Source organism: Rhinolophus sinicus, chromosome X, assembly GCF_036562045.2.
Source record: "Rhinolophus sinicus isolate RSC01 chromosome X, ASM3656204v1, whole genome shotgun sequence".
In the NCBI taxonomy this organism is placed as follows: Eukaryota; Metazoa; Chordata; class Mammalia; order Chiroptera; family Rhinolophidae; genus Rhinolophus; species Rhinolophus sinicus.
The window spans coordinates 110,248,949-110,254,948 of NC_133768.1; the positions used below are offsets into that span (position 1 = coordinate 110,248,949).

Sequence of the window (6,000 nt, forward strand, 5' to 3'; positions counted from 1 at the left end):
GGAAAGTCACGTGTCCAAGGTAACTGGCAAATTAGCAGAGGCAGGAATAGAACTCAAGCTTCCTAACACCCAAGTCAGTTTTCCACTCTAGCAGACTGCATGCTCACTCCTATTCCACCCAGTCCCACTCTGTACCATCCCTCCGTGACGTCATTGTTTTATCAGAATGTATCTCAAGCAATTGATTCTCCTTCCTTCCATATACTGTGTGAAACTTGAATCACCACTATTCCAAGTATCTCCTTTATGGTAATTGCCCTTAACCCCTGCTTCTCAAATCTTCCCACAGGCCTATTGTCTGGCTGCTGGCTGGACATTCTGGGCTTCAGGAGGACTAGTACCAACTGATTCCTGGTATTTAAGAAAAGAGAGTTTCTTTGTTCCCATCAGTCAACTTGATACCAGACAGTAAGCTTTTCCAAGGAAGTGAACATACACCATCAATGCTGCTTACACCATCAAAGCTCAGTAGGGTCCGTTTGTAGCTGACAAAGAAGAGAATGAGATACTAGACCACATTAACATAAGTCTAGTCTCCCAGATGAGGCAAGTGACGATCCTTTACTTGTATTTTTGTCAGATCCAAGGCTTGCGGGGAGAGGCGTGATTGCTGTAATTATCTGAAGAGCTATTATTAAGAACAAACAAATTTGTTCCAGATAGTCCCAAAGAACCAATGAATAAAGGTTACAGGAAGAGAGATATTGGCATATAATGGGGAGCATTTTTGGACAATCAGAGTTGCTCAAAGATAGAAGGAGTCATCTAATGAGCTCTCTGTCACTGCGACAGAGTTCACATAGAAATCAGTCGATGAATTGAATGCTTAGAACAAATTCAAGAACTGGGTGGAGAAGTAAAGCTTCACAACCTTTAGGGATCCTTCCAGTTCCATGGTTTTAGTATTCTAAAAATTTTCGGACAGGGCGACTCTACACTCTCTGAAAATAAGAGTGTGATCCTAAAAGGAATAGTGTTTCACTCAATGTGAGATGGATGAGGATATGCCAGTGGTAAAGTGAAGTCTTTCCAGGCATCCTTTTCAAAGGAAAGCCTTGTGGGTAACTTCTTCAGGAAACCCAGGCAAGGCTTGGTGCCACAATGGGCAGCCACTATGCCTCAAGCTAAGTTCTGTTAGGCTACTACTTTCCAAAAAATAAAACCTTGCCAAGCCGCACCTTTGCCTACCAGACAAAGGTACAAAATCCTCCTCAAGGAGATAGTAGTGTTTATGGTCTAGACCATGTATTCTGGAATCAGGTTGCTTGTGTTTCAATTCCCAGTTGGGACATTTAATTACTCTGTAACTTTGGACAAGTTACTTAACCTGTTTGTGTCTCAGTTGCCTCATCAGTAGATCAACCATAACAACAGTATCTGCTTCATAGGGTTCATGTACATATTAAACCCTCAGCCCAAGATCCAAAACTTCCTAAGTCATCAGCAGTGTTAGCTAATAGTATTGTAGATGCTATAATTACTATCATTGGCAGGCAGTGCAGACAACTCAAAAAGCCCCCATCAAACAGCCATATCCCTTCCCCTACCAGTTCAGAGGGGCTATACCACAAGAGCTTCAGCCATCTCTTGCATAGCTCCAGACATCTGCTGACCCTCGATAAACCATACCATTCCCAACAGGAGTCCTGGCTCTTCACACTGTCTCTCTAAACCCAGCAGTACCCTTCCCCCAGTCCTGCCTAGGCCACCCTCAGCCACAGTCAGAGGAGCAGCAAACTGGGAAACCAGTTCCAGACAAACCATCAGGTGTTTCTCCCCCCCGCCCCCCCACAAGGATACAGCTGGATCACATACCATGCCTGCCAATGGGATGGGGTAGGGTATCTGAATCCCTGGTCTAGCCAGTCAGCTCAATTACCTGGGATGGGGAGTGGGCAGGCAATTGGGTTTCCCACAGGGAAGCAAGAGAAACCTCCCAAGTTTGGGAAGGAACTCAGGCCCAACCCCACAATGAGCCTCTTAAAGGCAGGGGGGAGGTCTCAATCTGTTTTTAAAGGAAGCAGTTATTTACAACTTTCTATTCACTTGCAGCTGGGGGAGGTAATAGGGAAACGGGGAAAGGGGCTGCATGGTATTCTCCTTCTTTCTCATTTCCAGCAGTGAGAAGCAGCTGCAGAGAAAGAGTTAAAAGAGGAAGGAAGCTCCAGCCATTACCCCATCCCCGAGCCTAGGGCTGTCTGGGGGGTCATGACAGTGCTGTCTGCTCTGGCTAGGGGCCACTCTGTGGCTTTCTGCAGCAGCTGCTGGGCCCCCCAAGCAATTTGCAAGGTCAATGCTGACCTGCTTCCAAAGAAGAACAAAACAATTCACTGACAATGAAGCAAATCACGCATACACCACATCGCAACCCCGCCCTCCCCAAATCAGGTTTTACCTCAGTGCCTCCCAGCCCAGATGCCGACTCTGGGCTTCCACCAGCCCCACTGGGTAACCCAGGATAGCATCACAGCTGCAGGGCATGTCTCGCCTCCCCAGCCAACCCAAGGAGACTCTCAGTACGGGAGAGATGCTATCGCTAAAGGAGACCTGAGCTTGGGGGAGGGGGAAGGAGGGACATCTCTGTTTCTTACCAAGAGCCACAGTCACTTCCCCGAAGTGGAGAGAAGAAAAGGATGAATGAACTGAAACAAGTTGGAGGTCCAGCCCCCACAGAGCTCGGCTTCCTCTGCTCTTTCTCTGGGTCTCTATCCTGGTCCCTCTCTCCTCTGTCTCTCTGGTTTGCTTGCTGGCTTGCGCGCGCTCACGCTCTCGCTCTCCCTCTGCCTCCCTCCCTCTCTTTTCCTCCCTCCCTCTCTCCTCCCTCTTCTTCTCCTCTCTTCTCTCTCTCTCTCTCTCTCTCTCTCTCTCTCTCTCTCTCTCTCTCTCTCCCCCTTTCCCTCTCTCCCTCTCTCTCTCTCCCTCTCTTTCTCCCTCCTCCCCTCCCCTCCTCCCTCTCCCCCGTCTCTCTCTCACCCTTCCCTCCTCTCCTCCCCTCCCCCTTTTCTGGCTTTGGATTCACCACTGACTGGTGCTAAGCACGCGGCTGTGCTGGGGCTCTGAATACAGCGCTGCAAGGCTTTGGATCTGTGGTTGTTTTAGGAAAGACTAAAGTAGTATTTTATTCTGTAAGGTATCCAGCAGAGAGATGGAGGGAAGCTCAAAGAGATAGGGAGGAGCAGAGGAAGCAAAGGGAAGAGAAAGCGAGCCAAAGGACAAGAGCAAATAGGAGGATAGAGGAAGTATGGATTACCATAGCTGATGTGTGATGCTTACTAGCTGCTCTGAGACAGAGAGAAGTGGTCCCTTACCTTCCTATGGGTGTGCCTTCCTAGCCCAGACTCCAAAGAAAGGTCTGACAATCCTGCCTCTTCACATTCCATCTCTGAGCACAAAAATGAGTTTTTAAAAAATGTACATCAAAACGTTGTCATTCCCACCCCACTAAGAAGAAAGGGTTCTTCCCACACTGATCCCCTAATGACCTAACTGCTAACCCACCCCTAACCAACTAGAAGTATGGACCCAGTTTAGAACTGTCAGCTGGAGCTTTCCTTCAGGCAAAACAGAAAAGCCACAGAACCACAATGCTTTCCTTTCAAAACCCTCTGATGGGAATATAAGTGTACATAAGTGTGTGAGCCTACATGTGAGTTTGCACAAGGGGGAAGAGAAGAGGAGGAGAAGGACATTAATTAACTCAAAGTGTAAAATAATTATATTCTCATTGGGGGAAAAAACCCCACAACCCTGGGCAAAGTACAGTAACAAAGTAACAGAGGGTGGAAAGATACTTAGACTAAAATAAAGGAGCTTACGTTTGAGTCCTGCCTCTGCAAATCATTTCACTGTTACCTTCAGGAAGTCATTTCTTCAGTTGGCCCTCATTATCCTCAACGGCAAATGGGTGTCGATCTTGTAAGACCCCTTCAAACCCAACAACCTAGGCTCGAAGACAGGAAAATCCCAGGTGAGTGAGGAATTGATCTGTGGAAAGTGAATATACAGACTACCAAATTTCAACGGTTCTCTAAAGGTGAGTCCCCAAATCACACTGACAGGCCTTCCATTTTGAGTGTTTGAATTTGAGCGTATGTGTAAAAATCTGCTCCTATCAAAGAATTCAGCTTCCACCTACATATTATTATGATTAAAGTTTTCTTAATCAAATCCCTCACATTGATTTCCAGCCCATTTAGTCAGACAATCAAAATGGTCATTCAGGGGCATTTGACTGAACATGAGTTATGTTGTGTGTGATAAGAGTACCTGGCATCAATATACATACAGTGACTGGGACATAGTAGGCATTTAAAAATTTGCCCACAGTGTGCTATTTCTATGTAAACTACTATCCTGTTGCCCCCCCCCAAAAAAAAAAAAAAATCCTCCTACTCTCTACTCCTATCCAGTGAGGCACATGTGCTCCACTCGGAGTATATACTTCTTCAAAAGCATGCACCCAAACATTGAGGAGAGAAAGAGGCAGGGATCCATAGGCTCAGGGTCACTGAGCTGACAGGACCCATAAAGATAACCATCTCATTGTGCACCAAGAGAAACTGGCCAGCAGACAAAATACAGTCCACACCATGTCATAATGGATCAGTGACTGAGTCAAGACCAGCGTCCAGACTGCCGACCCCAACTACAGTACCTGTGTCCACTAAAGCAACATGTAAGGTGTACATAAAGCAAGTGTGTATGTGGGAACACAGTTAAGCACACTCCTTCCTGCAGAGGTACGCATTTTTGTTGTGTACATTTGTTTGCATAAATGTCCATTGAATTTAATGGATTAGCAAATGGCGAAAAGAAATGTTATGAACTGGCATACGGTTGCTATATTATTTCCCAGGGCTGCCACATCAAATTACCATAAATTTGGTGGCTTAAAAACAACAGGAATTTATTGTCTCACAGTTCTGGAGGCTGGAAGTCTGACATCAAGACACTGGCAGGGCTGCACTTCCCCCAAAGACTCTAGAAGGAGACTTTTCCCTGGCCTCTTCCAGCTTCTGGGGGCTCCTTCCGTTCCTTGGCTTGTAGAAGCATCACTCCAATCTCTGCCTCAGTCTTCAAATTGTCTTCTCCTTTGCATCTCTGTGTGATCAAATTTCCCCATCTTTTCTCTTATAAAGACACCAGTCATTGGATGTAGGATCCATCCTAAATCCAGGATGATTTCATTTCGAGATTCTTATCTAAATACTTCTGCAAAGAATGCACATCCAAATAAGATTCATCCTTAGGTTCTGGGTGGACATGATTTTTGGGGAGACACTATTCAACCCACTGTAGTGGCCAACTTTCTTTTTTTTTCCAAATAAAGACACTAAACAAATACACTGTCATGCGGGAGACCCTGCTCGCTGCACCATGTGTCATGCGGGGCGGCCTGCGGGGTCTCTGCTCCCGCTCCCCACATAAGAACGCAGGATAAGGTGAGGCCAAAAGGAACACCCACGGAGCCATACGTAGGGGAGTCATACCACTATATTCTCGCTGGTGGCTGGGTTGGAGACACAGGAAACAGGAGCCACACGATCCGCAACCCACCTCCCACTTGTCTCTGCCAAACAATCTCACTTGCTAGCAGTCCTCTTCTCTGCAATCTGCAATCCACACTCCGCCGCTTGCTAGCCCAGCCACCATCTTCTTGCTAGCCCCCATTTTTCTGCTAGCATAGCCACAGCAGTTATATTAGTGGCCAACGGGTCACTGGTTACAGCTCACGGCCAACTAGCCACAGCTGATAGCCATCCAATCACAGTTGATGGCCATTTACTACCCGAGTGAGCACCTTTCCACGTGAGAGTGAGAGCCTGGAAACTGCACTCCTGGCTCTGTCCCCATAACACCATCTAGGGTACCATCATTTTCCAAAGAAAGGATATTTTAATACAAATAAGTTAGATGAAGATACTCTCATAACACAAACTATTCTCTAAATTATATAATTTTACCTGTGTGAAAACTTAATAGCATTATCATCAATGTCCT

General features: G+C 46.4%; 1 protein-coding gene across 2 annotated transcripts in view; it reads right to left on the bottom strand.

Moving 5' to 3' along the window:
• Window positions 1-2,796, bottom strand: part of GABRA3 (gamma-aminobutyric acid type A receptor subunit alpha3) — a 192,712-nt gene extending 189,916 nt beyond the window's left edge. The window contains exon 1 of one of the 2 annotated variants that reach the window (XM_019711246.2): window positions 2,592-2,796. The gene's annotated coding sequence lies outside the window, so the exon portion shown is untranslated. Of the gene's footprint in view, window positions 1-2,395; window positions 2,497-2,591 lie in introns of those variants that run through there. The other variant, XM_019711247.2, reaches the window with a different exon arrangement.
• Window positions 2,797-6,000: the final 3,204 nt, after the last annotated feature.